General features: G+C 46.4%; 1 long non-coding RNA gene across 1 annotated transcript in view; it reads left to right on the forward strand.

Annotated features, from left to right (window-relative positions):
- LOC138258688 (uncharacterized) overlaps positions 1-18501 on the forward strand; it is a 125576-nt gene that overhangs the window by 19223 nt on the left and 87852 nt on the right. Inside the window, exon 2 of the long non-coding RNA XR_011198502.1 lies at positions 14186-14286. This is a non-coding gene — a long non-coding RNA (uncharacterized lncRNA). The remainder of the gene's footprint in view (positions 1-14185; positions 14287-18501) is intronic.

Raw genomic sequence — 18501 nt, forward strand, 5'->3', positions numbered from 1 at the left:
GCAATCACCAATGATATCCCACTAAAAAGAAAGAAAGAAAGGCAAATTAGAAATAAGACAAAACAAATATCATTGTGCACAAACCTAAGGACAATTTCACACACAATCCTGCATTTAGTACACCCCCTACAAACATGTCATTCATGCATGGCAACAATACTCCTTTGGAGTAAATTGTTTTTACTTACCTAAAACATGCAACTGTGCAAACTGCAGGTCAACCACCGCCAAAACCGCAGGGAGCCACAGCAAATAAAGCAAAAGCTTTGAACTAGAACAAAAAGGAGGACATTTTTTTTTATCACAAATGCAAAGACTTCTTCAGTTGACAAACACCCCACCATCAAACATTTTAGAAATTGGTGCCTAAGTGGATTCTGTCATAGGGGCAGATGGGCCTACTAAAAAAATAGGCCTGTCTGCCCCAAGGAAGCCAGAAAATACCTTTAGTACTGTGTCCCCATGGAGAGCGACCCTTGCCAAAGGGGACAGCCCTCAAACAAAAAAAAACAAAAAAAACACACACAACACTATCCCTGGTGCCTAAGTGGCTTCTGCCCCCTTGGGGGCAGGTGGGCCTAAGAAAATAGGCCCATCTGCCCCCAGGGGGGGCAGAAATGGCCAACAGGTCAATGCCCCCCTTGGGGGGGCGCCCCGTGCCCAAGGGGACACCCCCCCACAAAAATAAACACATAAAAAAAAATCCCTGGCGTTCTAGTGGTTTCTGCCCCCCTTGGGGGCAGATCAGCCTAAAAATAATAGGCTGATCTGTCTCCAAGGGGTGCAGAAATGGCCTGGGTACATGTGCCCCCAAAGTGGGGGGCGACCCTTGCCCAAGCCCCCCCCCATCCACTAACACACACACACACACACACTATCCCTGGTGTCTACGTGGCTTCTGCCCCCCTTGGGGGCAGGTGGGTCTAGAAAAATAGGCCCATCTGCCCCCAGTGGGGGCAGAAATGGCCAACAGGTCAATGCCCCCCTTGGGGGGGCGCCCCGTGCCCGAGGGGACGCCCCCCCACAAAAATAAACACATAAAAAAAAATCCCTGGCGTTCTAGTGGTTTCTGCCCCCCTTGGGGGCAGATCAGCCTAAAAATAATAGGCTGATCTGTCTCCAAGGGGTGCAGAAATGGCCTGGGTACATGTGCCCCCAAAGTGGGGGGCGACCCTTGCCCAAGCCCCCCCCCATCCACTAACACACACACACACACACACTATCCCTGGTGTCTACGTGGCTTCTGCCCCCCTTGGGGGCAGGTGGGTCTAGAAAAATAGGCCCATCTGCCCCCAGGGGGGGCAGAAATGGCCAACAGGTCAATGCCCCCCTTGGGGGGGGTGCCCCGTGCCCAAGGGGACGCCCCCCCACAAAAATAAACACATAAAAAAAAACCCTGGCGTTCTAGTGGTTTCTGCCCCCCTTGGGGGCAGATCAGCCTAAAAATAATAGGCTGATCTGTCTCCAAGGGGTGCAGAAATGGCCTGGGTACATGTGCCCCCAAAGTGGGGGGCGACCCTTGCCCAAGCCCCCCCCCCCATCCACTAACACACACACACACACACACACTATCCCTGGTGTCTACGTGGCTTCTGCCCCCCTTGGGGGCAGGTGGGTCTAGAAAAATAGGCCCATCTGCCCCCAGGGGGGGCAGAAATGGCCAACAGGTCAATGCCCCCCTTGGGGGGGCGCCCCGTGCCCAAGGGGACACCCCCCCCACAAAAATAAACACATAAAAAAAAATCCCTGGCGTTCTAGTGGTTTCTGCCCCCCTTGGGGGCAGATCAGCCTAAAAATAATAGGCTGATCTGTCTCCAAGGGGTGCAGAAATGGCCTGGGTACATGTGCCCCCAAAGTGGGGGGCGACCCTTGCCCAAGCCCCCCCCCATCCACTAACACACACACACACACACACTATCCCTGGTGTCTACGTGGCTTCTGCCCCCCTTGGGGGCAGGTGGGTCTAGAAAAATAGGCCCATCTGCCCCCAGGGGGGGCAGAAATGGCCAACAGGTCAATGCCCCCCTTGGGGGGGCGCCCCGTGCCCAAGGGGACGCCCCCCCACAAAAATAAACACATAAAAAAACATCCCTGGCGTTCTAGTGGTTTCTGCCCCCCTTGGGGCAGATCAACCTAAAAATAATAGGCTGATCTGCCCTCAAGGGGGGCAGAAATGGCCCTAAAAGACATGCCCCCCAAAGGGGAGCGACCCTTGCCCAAGGGGGCGCCCCCCCATCCACTACACACACAATCCCTGGTGCCTAAGTGGCTTCTGCCCCCCTTGGGGGCAGATGGACCTAAAAAAAATAGGCGGGCAGAAATGGCCAACAGTTCTCTGCCCCCTTGGGGGGGGCGCCCCTTGCCCAAGGGGGCACCCCCTCCCAACATACCTGCACAGAAAATATAAATCCCTGGTGATCTAGTGGTTTCTGCCCCCCTTGGGGGCAGATCCGCCTAAAAAGTAGGCCAATCTGCCCCCAAGGGGGGCAGAAATGGCCGTAACTAATTGCCCCCACAAGGGGAGCGACCCTTGCCCAAGGGGCCGCTCCCCGCCAGCAAGAAACACGAGCAAACAACAAAAAAAAAAAATCCCTGGTGTCTAGTGGGCATTCCTGCTGCCCGATCGCAATGCGATCGGGCAGCAGGAATGCTCAAAGAGACACCGGGGGAAAGGAAAAGCCTTTCCTTTCCCCCGGTGCCTCTTTAGCCCAAACCCCCCACCCACCGGGAAGAGGAACTCACCTCTTTCCTCGTCGCCGCACAGGAAGCAAATGGCTTCCTGTGCGGCGAAATCCCCATAATGAAGTCAGCGCGCGATCGCGCGCTGACGTCATTATGGGGGGGTGGGGGGGTCGGGGGTGGAAGGGGAAGGGCTTCCCCTTCCATCCCTGACTTTGGGGGGGTGGGGGGAAGCACACAGAGGGAGCGAGAGCGCTCCCTCTGGGCTGTGTGCCGAGGACGTAGTGGTTACGTCCTCGGCACAGCAGCACTGTGCCGCGGGACGTAACCACTACGTCCGCGGCACAGAAGGGGTTAAACATGAAACGTGCTACTGGGACTGAATCGCAGCGTGAGCAGCATCACATGCATTCTGTGGAATTCCGCAGACTAAAATTCTGTTAGTTGCGCCCACCCCTAAATAAAAACAGGAAACAGCACTTCTCCCTTTTCCTTGGCCTTCTCATACTCCTTGACAGATCTGCATGAAACTTGTCATGAAGAACCCAAATAGGATGTAATCTTTCTTGGAAGGTTTTGTGAAGAATTTTCAAATGACACCAAAGTTATTAGGAGAACAATTAAGCCCTTCAAATGGAGAGTGTGGTACATAAAACACGTACATTTGTGCTGCTGCAAAAGCAATCCAGTTGTGGTTATTCAAGTAACTATAACGTGCGCCTCTGGAATGCACAGCTATGTCATCAATGATGTAATTTCAGATGCAATCAATGAGGTTATCATAGATGCCATAGAACATACCAGGAGTGATGAGGGTGAAAGCAGTGCATGGAAAGTACATAAGTTATAGTTACTTGAGCCACCTAACTATAACGTCACTTTGTTTTTTTTCAGTACATTTCTGATGTTTTTTTAAGTTAAAGTAAGATATTATTTCTATACCTAGCTATAACGTTACTTTAACGTTTGTTTTTTTCTTCCGTGAATTTCTAGGTTTTTTTTAAGGTAAAGTAAGATTTAATTATTTTACCCAACTTTGCGAACCCCTGCGGCCAGGCCCTGATCCGAAGCCCCCACAGACAGCCATAACTATAGATATAATAATATAACTATATATATATAACTATAACTGCTGAATTTCTATGATGTTGTGTGGATAAAACCGGACCCTAACTATAACTTTGGTTTTTTTCAGTGAAAATATAAATGTATAGCTAACTATCTAACTGTCAAAGAGGTGAAGATGTTCACCAAACATACTGAAGGTCATAAGACAACTGACAGTGCACCCAAAACATTGGTGAACTGCCTGACGAGAAACACCAGTTTCTTCTCAGACTTAAAACAGGACATTTATCACACAGACTTTACCACACAGGTAAGTACTACCCAGGTATTTATACCTTTATCACACAGGTTAGTATTATTTTTAAATAACATACTTGTGTTTGTGATTTTAGGGTTTAGAGATGGGTGCATTGAGGCTACGGGGGTGGGTAGGGGGAAAGGTAGATGAAAGTTAATTGAGGGGTAGTGTGGGTAGAGGTAAAGGTAGGTGAGGTTGACTAGAAGGCTCAAGGGTGGGTAGATGTGAAGGGAGGTGAGGGTGACTTAGGAGCTCATGGGTGGGTAGAGGTAAATGGGGATGGTGACTAAAGCTCTCTGTGTTGGGTAAAGGTAAGGGAAGGTGAGGGTGACTTCAGGGTTCGGGTTGGGTAAAGGTAAGATGATGTGAGGGTGACTTCAAGGTTCAGGGGTTAGTAGAAGTAAAGGGAGATAAGGGTGACTTGAGTGATTGGGGTGGGTTGAAGTAAAGAGAGGTGATGGTGACTTGAATGTTCAGGGGTGAGTAGAGGTAAAGGGAGGTGAGAATGACTTGATTGCTCAAGGGTGGGTAGAGGTAAAAGGAGCTGAGGGTGACTTGAGGGGTCAGGGGATGTGTACAGGTAAAGGGAGGTGAGAGTGGCTTGTTGGCCCAGGGGGTACTTAGAGATAAAGGGAGTTGAGGGTGACATGAGGGCTCAGAGGCAGTGGCATAATGAAAATTGAGCGGGCCCTCCTGGACAGTACATAGAGGGCCCCCCTCTGGACTCATGCCAGAGTTCCGGGTCCAGAGTAATGTGCTGATGGTGGCCCCTGGAGCTTGGTGCCTCCTGCACCGCAAGGCCTGTGGGGGCCTTTGTTAACCACTGCTTAGAGGTCAGTAGAGGTAAAAGAATGTGAGGTTTACTTGAGGGCTCAAGTTTGGAAAGAGATAAAGGGAGTTGAGTGTGATTTGAGGGTTCAGGGTTCATGGGTGGGTAAAGGTAAAGGAAGGTGGGGTGATGAGGGTTCACGGCTCAGGGGAGGTGTACGTGACTTGATGGTGAAGGGTTGGGTAGAGGTAAGGGAAGGTGAGGGTGATTTGAGGATTGAGGGCACAGATTTGGGTGTAGGTAAGGGGAGGCTAGAGTGAATTGATGGTTCATGGGTAGGTAGAGGTAAATGGAGGGGAGGATGATTTGAAGGCGCAGAGGTGGGTAGAGGTAATGAGAGGTGATGATGACATGAGGGCTCAGATGTTGGTAGAAGTAAAAGGAGGTGAGGGTGACTTGAGGGTTCAGGGTAGATTAAGGTAAAAGGAGGTGAGGGATGCTTGAGGGTTCAGGGCTTATGGGTGGGTAGAATTGAAGGTAGGTGAGTGTGACTTGATGGTACATGGGTGGGTAGAGGTAAAGGGAGGTGGGGTGATTTGAGAGTTCAAGGCTCAGGGGTGGGTAGAGGTAAAGAGAGGTGAGGGTGACTTGAGGGTTCATGGTTCACGGGTGGGTAGAGGTAAAGGGAGGTGAGGGTGACTTGAGGGTTCATGGTTCAGGGGTGGGTAGAGGTAAAGGGAGGTGATGGTTACTTTAGGATTCCGGGGTGGTTAGTGGTAAAGAAAGGTCAGGATAACCTGAGGGTTCAGGGTTGGGATGAGTTAAAGGGAGGTGAGGGTGACTTGAGGGTTCAGGGGTGGGTAGAGGTAAAGGGAGGTGGGGTGATTTGAGAGTTCAAGGCTCAGGGGTGGGTAGAGGTAAAGAGAGGTGAGGGTGACTTGAGGGTTCATGGTTCAGGGGTGGGTAGAGGTAAAGGGAGGTGAGGGTGACTTGAGGGTTCATGGTTCAGGGGTGGGTAGAGGTAAAGGGAGGTGATGGTGACTTGAGGATTCCGGGGTGGTTAGTGGTAAAGGAAGGTCAGGATAACCTGAGGGTTCAGGGTTGGGATGAGTTAAAGGGAGGTGAGGGTGACTTGAGGGTTCAGGGGTGGGTAGAGGTAAAGGGAGATGAGGGTGACTTGAGGATTCAGGGGTGGGTAGGGGGTAAAGGAAAGTCAGGATAACCTGAAGGATCAGGGTTGGGACAAGGTAAAGGGAGGTGACAGCGACCTGATGGTTCAGGACTCAAGGACGATGAGATCTAAAGGAAGGTGATGGTGACTTGAGTGATCTGGGGTGGCTGAAGGTCAAAGGGGATAAGGGTGACTTGCGGCTTGAGGGCTCAGGGGGTGAGGAGAGGTAAACGGATGTGTGAGTGACTTGAGGGCTCAAGGGTGGGCAGAAGTAAAGTGTCATGAGGGTGACTTTAGGACTCAGGAGTGGGTTGAGGTAAAGGGAGGTGAGGATGGCTTGAAGGTTAAGGGCTGGGTAGCGGTAAATATAGGAGAGGTTGAGTTGGGGGTTAAGGGGTGGGTATAGGTAAAGGGAGGTGAGGGTGACTTCAGGGTTCAGAGAATTTATGCTTTGGCAGAGGTAAAGGGAGATAAGATCTTGGGTGTGCAGAGGTAAAATGATGTGAGGGTAACCTGAGGGCTCAGGAGTGGGTAGAGGTAAGTGGTGATGAGGGTGTCTTGAGGGTTCAGGGGGTGGTTAGAGATAAAGGGGGGGTGAAGGTGACTCGAGGGTTCTGGTGGATAGAGGTAAAGGGAGGTGAGGATGACTTCAGAGGTCGGTAAGAGTAAAGGGAGGTGAAGGCTCAGTGGGTAGAGGTAAATTAGGGTGACTTTAGGGCTAAGGAATGGGTAGAGGTAAAGTGGGTGAAGGTGACTTGAAGCTCAGGGGTGACTAGAGGTTAAGGGAGGAGAGGGCAGGTTTAGGGAGCATAGGTGGGTAGAGGTAAATAAAATTGAGAATGACTTGAGGGTTTATGGGTGGGCAGAGTTGAATGGAGGTGAGGTTGACTTGAAGGCTCAGGGGTGGGTAGAGGTAAAGGGAGGTGAAAGTGACTTGTGAGCTCATGGGTGAAAACAAGTAAATGGAGGTGAGGGTGACTTGACCGATCAGGGGTATATAGATGTAAAGGGAGGTAAGAGTGATTTCATTGTTCAGGGGTGGGTAGTGGCAAAGGAAGATGAGGGTGGCTACAGGGTTCTGATCTGGGCAGAAGAAAAAGGAGGTGAGGAGTATGATATGGTAAGGTGTGCCATTGTGCAGTATGGTATGGTATGGTAAGGCCTGTTATTGTACTGGAATTGTCTAATATGGTATGATATGGTATGACCTGTTATAGTAGTGTAAGCGTTATATTATAGTTGAACATTCCATAATATGCTATGGTATGATCTGTTATCGTACAGGATTGTATGTTATGATTTGTTATTGTACAGGATTGTGTGGTATGTCATGGGCCGAGTTTGTAGTGTATATTATGGTACTGTCCTGTCTTGCATGATTTAGAACAGAACCTATCTGGCTCCCTGAGGATTCTGTATCAGTGTATGATGTAATCATTAGAAGAGAATGAATTCAATCTTGCTTTAGAATGTTGGAGTCCACGGGTACACAAGGAGGAATAAAGATGTGTGACTTACACCGTGTATGGTCTAGTCATTCAGAAGGTACCAAGCTGGGAAATACACTAGAGGTGTGAGTATGGTATCCGGGTTTATAGAGGTGTACTACCTATGAACTGCTAGGAGGATGCATATTCCTGCATAAGTGCTGATGTCAACAGTTGATACAATATAAAAACGTAACTTACTTTGGCTTTCTAAAAGTGGGAAGGAAAGCTTTGAAACTTTGTTGCAGCCTGATTGCAGCTGCTGAGATATGTAGTTCTACTCCAGTAGCCTCTGAGAGCCCGCAAGGAGGAGGGGGCCTCTTCCAAATGCGCTCCTAAGCACTTCTACAGTCCTACTTCGCAGGACCTTTGAAACTTTGCTGCCTGAATGCAGCTGCTGGGGTGGGACTAAGGGGGTTATTACAACTTTGGAGGAGGTGTTAATCCGTCCCAAAAGTAACAGTAAAGTGACAGATATACCACCAGCCGTATTACGAGTCCATTATATCCTATGGAACTCGTAATACGGCTGGTGGTATATCCGTCACGTTTGGGACAGATTAACACCTCCTCCAAAGTTGTAATAACCCCCTAAGTGCCATATGTACGAACACATTTTCCCATAGACACAGAATGGATAAAACCCCTTGGTACATCTGGCCCTAAGTCCCCAAGCAGCCTCTGAGAGCCCGCAAGAAGGAGGGACCCTCATTCACACGTGCTCTTAAGCGATTCCACAGTCCTGTGAAGTGAGAAGTGCACAGGGCGAGCCCAGGCGTGTGCACAGGTGAAGGCTGGGCCAAGAGCTGGTACATCTGCGCACGTCTGGGTCTGGGGGAGGCTGGGCTGGGCCACCTCTCTTGGCCCTTTGATTGAACCCTTCTGATTCATCACCCTGTACGGTCATCTATAAGGCGGTGATAAACATTTTTAATAGCCAGGGATTTCCTACTTTTTGTCATCCACAGTTTGTTAACCCGTCACGTGTTCAATGGAGAAGCGTAGGGCAAATGACTCACTGCCATTAAGTGACAGTAAGAAGAGAGTAAATGCCCAGAGTATTGTATCAAACATCTCTGTTAGAGACATTGATTCGCTCTTCGAGGACCTTGACCTCATACTATCTGATTCACCAACAGTCCTTCTATCAGATAGTTTTATACAAACAGACCTCCAAAACCCAGTGCAATATAGTATTTTTAGAAAAGCCCACAGTGTACTAATGGAGTAACAAACCTCAGCCCAAGAAAAAGCATGTTAAAAAGGAGAGCAAAACACTTCAATACCAGAGTATAATGCCGAGGGGTATACCTAAACTATCTAGTATCTCCTCTTCTGACTTGGCAGGCACCCAGAAATCAGGTAATAGAGGGAAATCACTAGCTCAAGCTGACCCCAGTCCCTTATGGATCTCCTGGCAGATGCAGTGAATCCACTTTCGAGAGAATCCACCAGTTTAGAGGCCCTTTCATACCCCTGAGCCTCCTAGTGTGAGCCCTCCAGGCGATAACTCATTTAATTGTGAGGCTGTAATCACTGAGCTACATTCCCTTAAGAATTAAATTCATGAGTTCAGATCTTTGGTGTTGTTGTTAGTAGGGATAATAAAGGCAGGCAAAACTGACTTTTTGGGTCTTGTTCCCCTACATCCACCACTGGTCTGGGTGTCAATAATGCTGCTGAAAACAACAGGCTGATTTGTTACTCAGAGAATGCAATACAGAATAGACCTAATCCTGTACCAACGTGTACCAATCACACCATGTAGCCAGTGCAAAGGCCATATATACAACCTCTGGTTAGATCAAGCCAAACAACACTTTTAACCACCGTGAGGGGGGACACATTTTGCAGCAAGAGCTTGAGTTTGCAGCAATGAATCAATAAAGACTCATTGCCCCACATGGATCTTCCCCCTGAAACTGCTCCTTTTGTGCTGGTGGTCAAGAATGTGCCAAAACCTACCATGCCTGAGACACAAGAATCTTTAAGTAACAAGTGTTCACTGGCTCGGGCTCCACCTGAAGGTCATAAATACTCTCAACAATGAAATGATCATGGCTACACATCTAGCCTGGATTGGGTGCTCAGAGAAAGCCTGCCAAAGGGAATGTGTGATTATCAACTTTCATTGTCCCAATTTTGTGCATTTTATGCTCATATTCTATTATGCAAATGCAGTTCAGGCTGAAGGTCTCCAACTTGTGTCTATGCTATTTCTACAAACCACAAACCAACTACAATCCGTTACCATTATATGTCCTCGCTGTGATTAGAAGTTGTCCATCAAAGTGCCCTGCACCTGACCTATTACTAACCAATTGTTATCAACATTTAGAGAATGTGGAGGACGTAGATTGAAATGAGTCATTGGTCTGGGATGCCAATTCCAAAGAAGGGGTAGTAGGGGGCTACAGGCCCCTTTTCTCTTAGATAGTTAAGTAGCCCAGCTCGATCCCTCAAACCAAGCAAATACAGTAAAGTCCAGTAATAGCTTTGTCATCAATCAAGGGGCAGAGACAACAGGGGCCTCTTTTACCACTACCCTGCTACCTATTTTTAATGAGGGCACTAGCCTAGCTACTTCTATTGCCACAGGCTCGGCACATGTTAATGGAAATACAGTTTTGAACACCAAGCTAGTATCATGGAATTGTGCTGGGTTATCCTCAAAATTAAAATGTCCAAATTGGTGTCCGTTCATTGACATCTTTGACATCTGTCTCTTTCAAGGGACATGGCCTATGTGTCCCCAGTTCTGCACTGGGCATCTCAACTTTATTGAGGCTGCTGTATCAGCAGGGAAGGGGAGGCCATCAAGGGGGTTAACGATTTGGGTGAAAACACTTTATTCTGTATGACTAGGAAGATTAATTTAAGCTCCACAGACTTAATCTGTCGCAGCTTGTGCTTCTTAACCAATGTAGTCTACTACATCTACAATGTATATTGTAGTTCAGTTGGCTGTAAATCTGAGTCACCAGTTATTGATCTATTGGATACACATCTAGAAGATCTCCCTGCTGGTGAATATAAAATCATGGGTGGGGGGGTGTACTTGAAAGTTTGAACCACTGGAATCTGTAATGGTAGAATGGCGTCAGACAGGGATGGGATACACAAGTTTAATAGGACGCATAATACTAGCCTCATTGATTATATGTTGCTAGATATTAGACAGTGACCCACCTTGGGTGATATGTTTGTAACACCTCACCAAGACAGTGACCATAATGCTCTTGACCTCACGCTTACGCAAAATTATATCTAAGTCTCACAGTTTTCCATTTTTACTGATTTTTACAGATACAGACAGAAAACAATGTGTTTCCTCTCTGTAATTATTTTTTAAAGCAGAAGAATACTGAAAATTTTGCTTTTTGTGAAAGACTATCCATGCTGTCCATGAATTCCAGACAAAGGCTGAGCAGATAGATAACATGGGGAGTTACAAGACAGGATCAGATTTCCTTAAATACAGGTATGTAAACATGTATTTGGAACATAAAGCTAATATGTGCCTATGGGTGTAGTGTTTTGTCATATGTGGCTGCTTAATTTGCTAAAACGCGACAGGAATCCACGTATGACTGCATGTCTAAGAGTTAAATAAATGTAGAAATACACCATTTTATGTCTCCAATTATTCACAAAACAAAAAATAAATATGGATGAATACCAATAACCTGGCCAAACACTAAATATGGACAAATACAGATGAAAATGTTAAAAAAATAAATCCCATAAAACAGGGAGCACTAATCATATTTAATATATGCACTGAATCTTTCCATAGAACCTTTCCATAGAAGGCTTAGAATGACTAGCAATCCGCAAAGAATTGAATGAAGTGTTATAGAGCCGAAACCACATTCATTGGGAGAGGTTAATAAGGTGGAAGCTGACAGCATTGGAGCTATGCTTTCACCCGATTTGGTGTCATTAGATCAACTAGATACCATGGGTAGAGTCACTGACATCAGAAATCAGATGTTCTCGACTTTAAGGAATTATCCTTTTGTGGAAACCAAGCGGGCAATAGGGAGAAAAAAAAACACCTACTTGCTATTACAAACACTGCAGATTTGCCAAGAAGGCACTCTCCAAGGCTATAAAAACAAGAATAGGAACCAGGGGCCAGATGTAGTAAAGAAGCATTTTGCGAGTTGCAAATAGCGAGTCTTAGCGACTCGCTATTTGCAACTCGCAAAATGTTATGCAGAACGGTGTCTCAGACACCGTCTGCGAGTCGGTATGGGGTCGCAATGACCCACCTCATTAATATTAATGAGGTGGGTCGCAAATTGCGGCCCCATACCGACTATGGGCACTCGCAAACATGGAGGCCTGCTGTAGTCAGCAGACCTCCGTGTTCGTGACTGCTTTAAATAAAGCAGTTTTTTTTTTTTTATAAGTGTAGCCCGTTTTCCTTAAAGGAAAACGAGCTGCACTTAAAAAAAAAAACCGAAACCTTTAGTTTCGGTATTTTTTCAGGGCAGGGAGTGGTCCATTGGACCACTCCCTGCCCTGAAAAAATGTTTTTGGGTCCAGTCACAAACTGGAAGGGGTCCCATGGGGACCCCTTCCAATTTGCGAGTGGGTTACCATCCACTTGTAGTGGATGGTAACTGCAACACCATTTGCGACCGCATATGCGGTCGCAAATGGTATTGCATACCACTAGGAATCGCAAATAGGAAGGGAACACCCCTTCCTATTTGCGATTCTGAAATGCATTTTGCGAGTCGGTCCGACTCGCAGAATGCATTTCTGCATAGGAAAATGCGATTTGCAACTCGCAAACAGCAGTTTTTGCCGTTTGCGAGTTGCAAATCCTTTCCTACATCTGGCCCCAGTTCCCAGCAGCCACAGGGGTATACAAACCCACTACCATCATGGCAGAAAGAGGTTGGGAGAAAGGAAGGTGGGCAGGAATGTTGATGGCAGTCAGGGCAAAGGACGACCGCACCTTCAGCATTATTCTTGCTACTCGAGGCAGCAACAGCCATTGACTTATTGAAAATAACATTTCAGCAGCAACTGATTGGATCATTTTTCAGAACTGTATTCTTCGCCTTTTAAAACCTATTTTAACAACTATGCACAAGTCAGGTGTGGGCCGATGGGTGAACCGACAGAACCGATCCCTGTTAACAGGGGTGTCAGCCAGGGGTGCGTCCTTGCCCGTACCTTGTCTAGTCTCTTCATTAATGACCTAGTAGCCTTAGGGCACTATAACTCTTGCCGTAAGGTAACTATAACTCGCACCTGCCAAGCATAGGTTTATTATCAATAAATTTACATGCAAATATTCCAGTGATGTTATCAATTATGTCATAGATGATGAGTGATGTAATATATAGGGTAATTAGTAGTGCATGGCGAGGGCACGAGTTATAGTTACCTTAGGGCACAAGTTATAGTTACGTGAAATAACTGTAACTATAACTGCTGAATTTCTATGTTTTTTTACACTTAAGATGTGAGCCTATCTATAACGTACTCCTAACCTTTGGTATTTTCAGTGAATTTCTAAGTTTTTTTAAACGTTAAGTAATTTTAATTACTTTACGTTAATCCAACCTCTGCGGCCAGGTCCTGCGGTCAACCCCCTATAACCACCCAACCTTTGGCTGTGTGTGGCGGGGAGCCCATGGCCAGGCCCTGTGGTCTTCCCCCTCTAACCACCCAAACCCGTGCCACAGACGGGCTTTGGTGGGGGTTGGCCACAGGGCCTACAGCCTACCCCCTAAAACCACCCAACCCCCACCCAACAACCCAGCCTGTGGCCTACCACCTATAACCATCAAAACCCCACGACACGACATGCATGGCCTTTGGCCATGCACAGTGGGGGTTGGCCACAGGGCCTAGCCTGCGGCCTACCCCGCTAACTACTCAACCCTACGCCACTCATGAAGTGCTTCTTTGTTTGGTGGACGTGTGATCATATTCCTCTGCATCAAGAACGCGTCTGCAAAATCAGGGGAAAGCTTACTCGGGCGGTCCTTTTAGTAAGTTGTTCATCACCCTGGGAAAATATCACTAAACTATATGAGATGGGACTAAAGGCCGGGGCTTCTGGGCCATTTTACATACTTGTAGTTTTTACGATCTCTGGCCTCAGCAGCAGATGAAAAGAAAGAACCCACTTGTCACAGTCCCTACATGAGATATTGAGCTTGAAAAAAGCAAGAATGCAAACACCTCTATCAAGGTTTACAGATAACTTTTCAAGGTGGAAATGCAGATGAAAAAACACCTGCTTTGCCTTGACCATGCACAAGAAATTAGGAAGATTAGTACTTTACAGAAGAGGAGCTTTAACTTGGGCACCTGCCTTGTTTATATCTGTAAGTGCTTCCTGTTGAGGTTTAATTTCTGTGAAATGAGCATTGTGCGAGAATGAATCCTCCCCTGCATATTTATCCAAGAAGAGGACACCGTTTTGTGCAGAATCTTTACCCAGCTGGAGTACTTTCTACTGGCTAATTAGTAAGTGCTATCTTGGGTAAATGTATAGTGCATCTCTTACATTGCAGCTGTGTAAAGGACGCCAAGGTAATGTCTCCAGTGACCTTGTGTGTCTGTAACTTTGCCAATGTGATTTTCCCTTGAGCTTCTTCATCAGATAACATTTCAAGGTGGAATTGCAGAGAAAATACACAATGATTTGTACTTTACAGAAGTAAGTGTTTCCTTGTTTGCTGCAGATGTGGTCATATGAAAGTATCAAGAATGCTTTCCCAAAAACAGAGGAAAACATGCTCGGGGGCCTTCCAGTGAGCTGTCCATCATCCTTGCAAAAAGTAAGGTAAGACATTGCTTCACACTAGTGTTTATGTGGTGGGCCAAATGGGTAGGACTTCTAGGCCATTTTACATACTTGTAGTCTTCAAATGTGACTGGTCTCAGTAGCACAGTCCAAGAAAGAACCCACTCATCACAGTCTCTACATGGGATGTTGCTCTCGAAAAAGCAAGGATGTAAACACCTCTGCTAAGGATTACATATAACTTTTTATGGTGGAAATCCAGAGAAAACAATTTACCTTCCCTTGGTCATTCGCAGGGACCATGGGGGAACCTCAAGGTCCCCGAGGTCCCAGCCACATCTCTGCCTCCTGCAGTATCCAGCATTGCTCCCACACAGGGAGCTGCTGGAAATGCAGCTCCCTGAGTGTGGGAGCAATACTTTCATCTCAGAAGAGTTTTCAGCAATGAAAACTCTGCTTCCAGTAAGCGGGAGTATTCTGACAGCCCCCACTTTCTGGAAGAGGAGTGTTTGCTTTTGCTTGGCTGGAGCTGTCACAGCTCCGCCCAAGCAAAAGCAAATAGCTATCTCCTGAGGGCACCTCAGAAGATAGCAGGAATTGGCCCTGTGGGCCCCTCACAATAATTTTCTATTTGCCCCGGACAGGTGGTGGTCACTGGAGCTTCATAACGCCCTAGGAGAGTGGTTAATGCAGCCCTCTTCATTTGTATAAAAAAAAGCCCCAGGGAAGTGGTGGCCCCTGGGGCCCGAGGGGGTCCATGCTGTAGGGGTCGAAGGGGGATCTAAGAACCAAGGCTCTAGGGGGTTAGGGTATTCATTCCCTACCTCCTGTTCTTTTTCTGTGTTTTGTAAATCCCAAAATGGCTGCCAACACTTTGTGGTTGAAGTATTGTCAGCCAATCAGATCTCTGCACAAGATTGGGAGTATTTGCAAAGTCATCACAACCCTAAATATACATATTTGGATTTCCTTTAATTTCTCAAAAAGTACTAAATGGATTTGCACCAAATAACAAAAAGGGTGCTTTCTGGACCAAGAGATATCTTTCTGCTGAAGCTGAGTCCCAAGACGGCTGCCAATACTGGCCCTAATTCACAAAAGTAAACTTAGACCAAAAGTATAAAGTTAGAGCTAACGTCTAGCTTAACTCATAGTAAAAATAGACTTTTGGTCTAAGTTTAGACTTTTGGTTTACGTTTAGACCAAAGGTCTTACTTTAATCGTAGTAAAGTTAGACTTTTGGTCTAAGTTTAGATTTTTAGTCTATTGGTCTAAACTTACACCAAAAGTCTAAGTTTATACCAGAAGTCTAACTTTAATCATAGCAAAGTTAGACCAAAAGTCTAACTTCAGTCATAGTAAAGCTAGACCAAAAGTCTAACTTTAATCATAGTAAAGTTAGACTTTTGGTCTAAACTTAGACTTTTGGTCTAAGTTTACCTTTGTGAATCAGGCCCACCTCCTTTTTGAAGTGTTGGCAGCCAATCAGCTGTCACCACAGGGTCAGTTGGATCCGTGGATTAGCCACATGCCTACATATCTATATTATTTAAACTCTAATTACTTCTAAACTACTGAACAGATTACACCAAATCACAAAAAGTACTTTTTCATGACCAAGAGCTATGTTTCTGCCAAATTTGGTGTAATTCCATTCAGCTGTTCAGGCTGTAGTCATGTTAAAAAAAAAAATTAATCCTATTGACGTAGAATGGGAGAAAAAAAGTGTTTTGGGACCCCACTTTTTCTCGGCCTCTGCCTTCTTCTGAGCCGAAGGAAGTATACATTTGGCAATTTCATACAGATTAGTCAAACGGCGCCAAAGTTATTGACAAAGCAAAAAACACCAGTCCAAGGAAAAAATTGTCCTAACTATAACTACTTACTGGCGACTGCCAGTAGATTTTATATATATATATATATATATGTATATATATATATATATATATATGTACTCCCCGTGTAGTGACTCCTGTTGCAATGGCTCCTACGTACTATGATACACTGACCTAAAACCGACTGTAGGCTTGACCAAACAACGTTGGCAAAGCAATGCATTTTGGCACTGCTGTACGACATCGGTATGGGCAAAATGCTTTTTGCATATGCTGTGCAGCATTCGCCTGAATAAGTGTGCCATGATGAAGCCTGCACATAGCACAAAGGTGTCAATATGCTACAGGCGAGATGTCATTCACAAGGTGCACGCATGTGTGATGACATATGCCTGTCTATGTGCGGACCTATCAATTGGCGTAGTTGGCATTTCCTTTATGTTTTTTTAATTCACGGATCCAAAATGGCTGTTGCAACTGAGACTGATAAATAAATAAAAAAATTACCTGTGTAAAATTACTTTAAAAAAAGAAAAGCAACCAAGTAAGAAACGTCAGCTGATGGTCACGGACTTCATTTAGGGGTCGCTAGAGGTTGCAGTTGTGACACTGGGTCTCTCCCTTGCAATCCCTGGCATTGATTTGCAACCCCTTGCCTCAGTAGTGACCAATCAGCAATAGGAAAATAGAAATATATTTCTAGCTTGCACTTCTCCTTTTAAAACAGGCAGGCTATGGCTGAGGTAGCAAATTGTTGTATACATAGAAACAGTTATTATCTATCTGGGTTGTGCCCACCATTCAGGCCCCAGGGTCCAGGGAAGCTTCCCTGCAGTGTAGAAATTTGGTACAACACTGGACACATTGGCCCTCATTGCGAATTTGGCGGGTGGTGGAGGCCGCACGCCAAACTCGTTCCGCCACCTGACCGCCAGTGTGTCCAGAACACCACTGGCCCTATTACGAGTTCACCGCAGGGCGGGTGGGCGGTCGGAAACGGCGTTCCCGCCTGCCGGCCCTAGAGTGAACAGGGCCTTAACATTGACGCCGGCTCGTAATCGAGCCAGCGGCAATGTGTTGGTGCAGCAGATACAGCAGCACCCGTTGCGCTTTTCACTGCCCGTAATTTGGGAAGTGGAAAGCGCGACGGGCTGTCAAATCCATGGGCAGTGCAGGGGCCCACATGGGGCCCCCAGCACCCCCATTCCTCCAGCCTTTCCATGACCGTCCAACCGCCATGAAAAGGCTGGCAGATTGGGGAGTCGTAATTCGCCAGGGTGGCGGTGCATCCTGCGCCACCCTGGCAGATTACAACCGCCGACACCGCAAGGCTGTCGACTGGCGTGAACCTGGCGGTTTCGGAGTTCTGACCGTGGCGGCTTTGCCACAGTTGTAATGTGGCGGTCGGACTGCCACGGCCATGGCGGGCCGACTGCCACCGCAAGTCTGGCGGTCTTAAGACTGCTAAACTCTTAATGAGGGCCATTGTGTCAACTTTACTGAACTCAACTAGGAACAAATTATCTTCATAGAGCTGACAATGCTGAAAGAGGGAGTCTCTGTGTGGAAACACTTAATAGACACCTTATAAATATGCTGATGTAACTGTATTTTGAATGACGCTATGTGTGTGAGCAGGAATGAAAATGACATTTTTTGTCATTTATATGTAATTCTTGGTAAACCTCTGGCACTGCCATTCTGTATGTCAATCTTGGCATGAGGGGTGCACACATTGTATATTGGGTGTACTCCTTGACTTACAGGGGCCAATCAATTCACATTTTGAATAAAACGTGGTCAGCTCCTGGGAAGCATAAGGCTACATTGGCTTGGCATACCAATGGCTTTTAAGACAAATTCTTTGAAATTTGACCCCACTTTTACAACGTTTTCTCAGGGGAGAATATCCCCAAACACTCCTAGCAGAAGTGTATGAGTATGATTGAAGCCTGAACTAGTCTAGCCAGTGCTGCTCCTGATTTTTCAGACTTTGAGTTATAGCTGTGCCTTTTCACATGGAGCTGCGACTGGCATTGGGGCAGTAATTGGACATTGGAGGCTCTAATTATTCAGTACAGAATGGCCAGCTGGCAAGTGATGTCTACCCCTGAGTATGTGATGGCTTCATCCATAATATGATTACAGCCCTTTTGGAATATGTGAAATAACTAAAACAGACTTGTACCTCCTCTATCATTTTCTTTCTATTTTATTAAACCTCATTTTAATTTTGCTCTTATTGTACTTCATTTTTTAACTTTGCTGATGTATCTACCTATGATTAGGTGTGGGCGAACTTTTAATCATGCCAGAGAAATCAGAGTAATTTGGGTATTTTGTTTACGTAAAATTATCCAAAATTACGTGAGTATGCCTGTTCACATAATTATGAGTAATTTTATTTGGCACAAAACTT

Source organism: Pleurodeles waltl, chromosome 9, assembly GCF_031143425.1.
Source record: "Pleurodeles waltl isolate 20211129_DDA chromosome 9, aPleWal1.hap1.20221129, whole genome shotgun sequence".
Classification (NCBI taxonomy): domain Eukaryota; kingdom Metazoa; phylum Chordata; class Amphibia; order Caudata; family Salamandridae; genus Pleurodeles; species Pleurodeles waltl.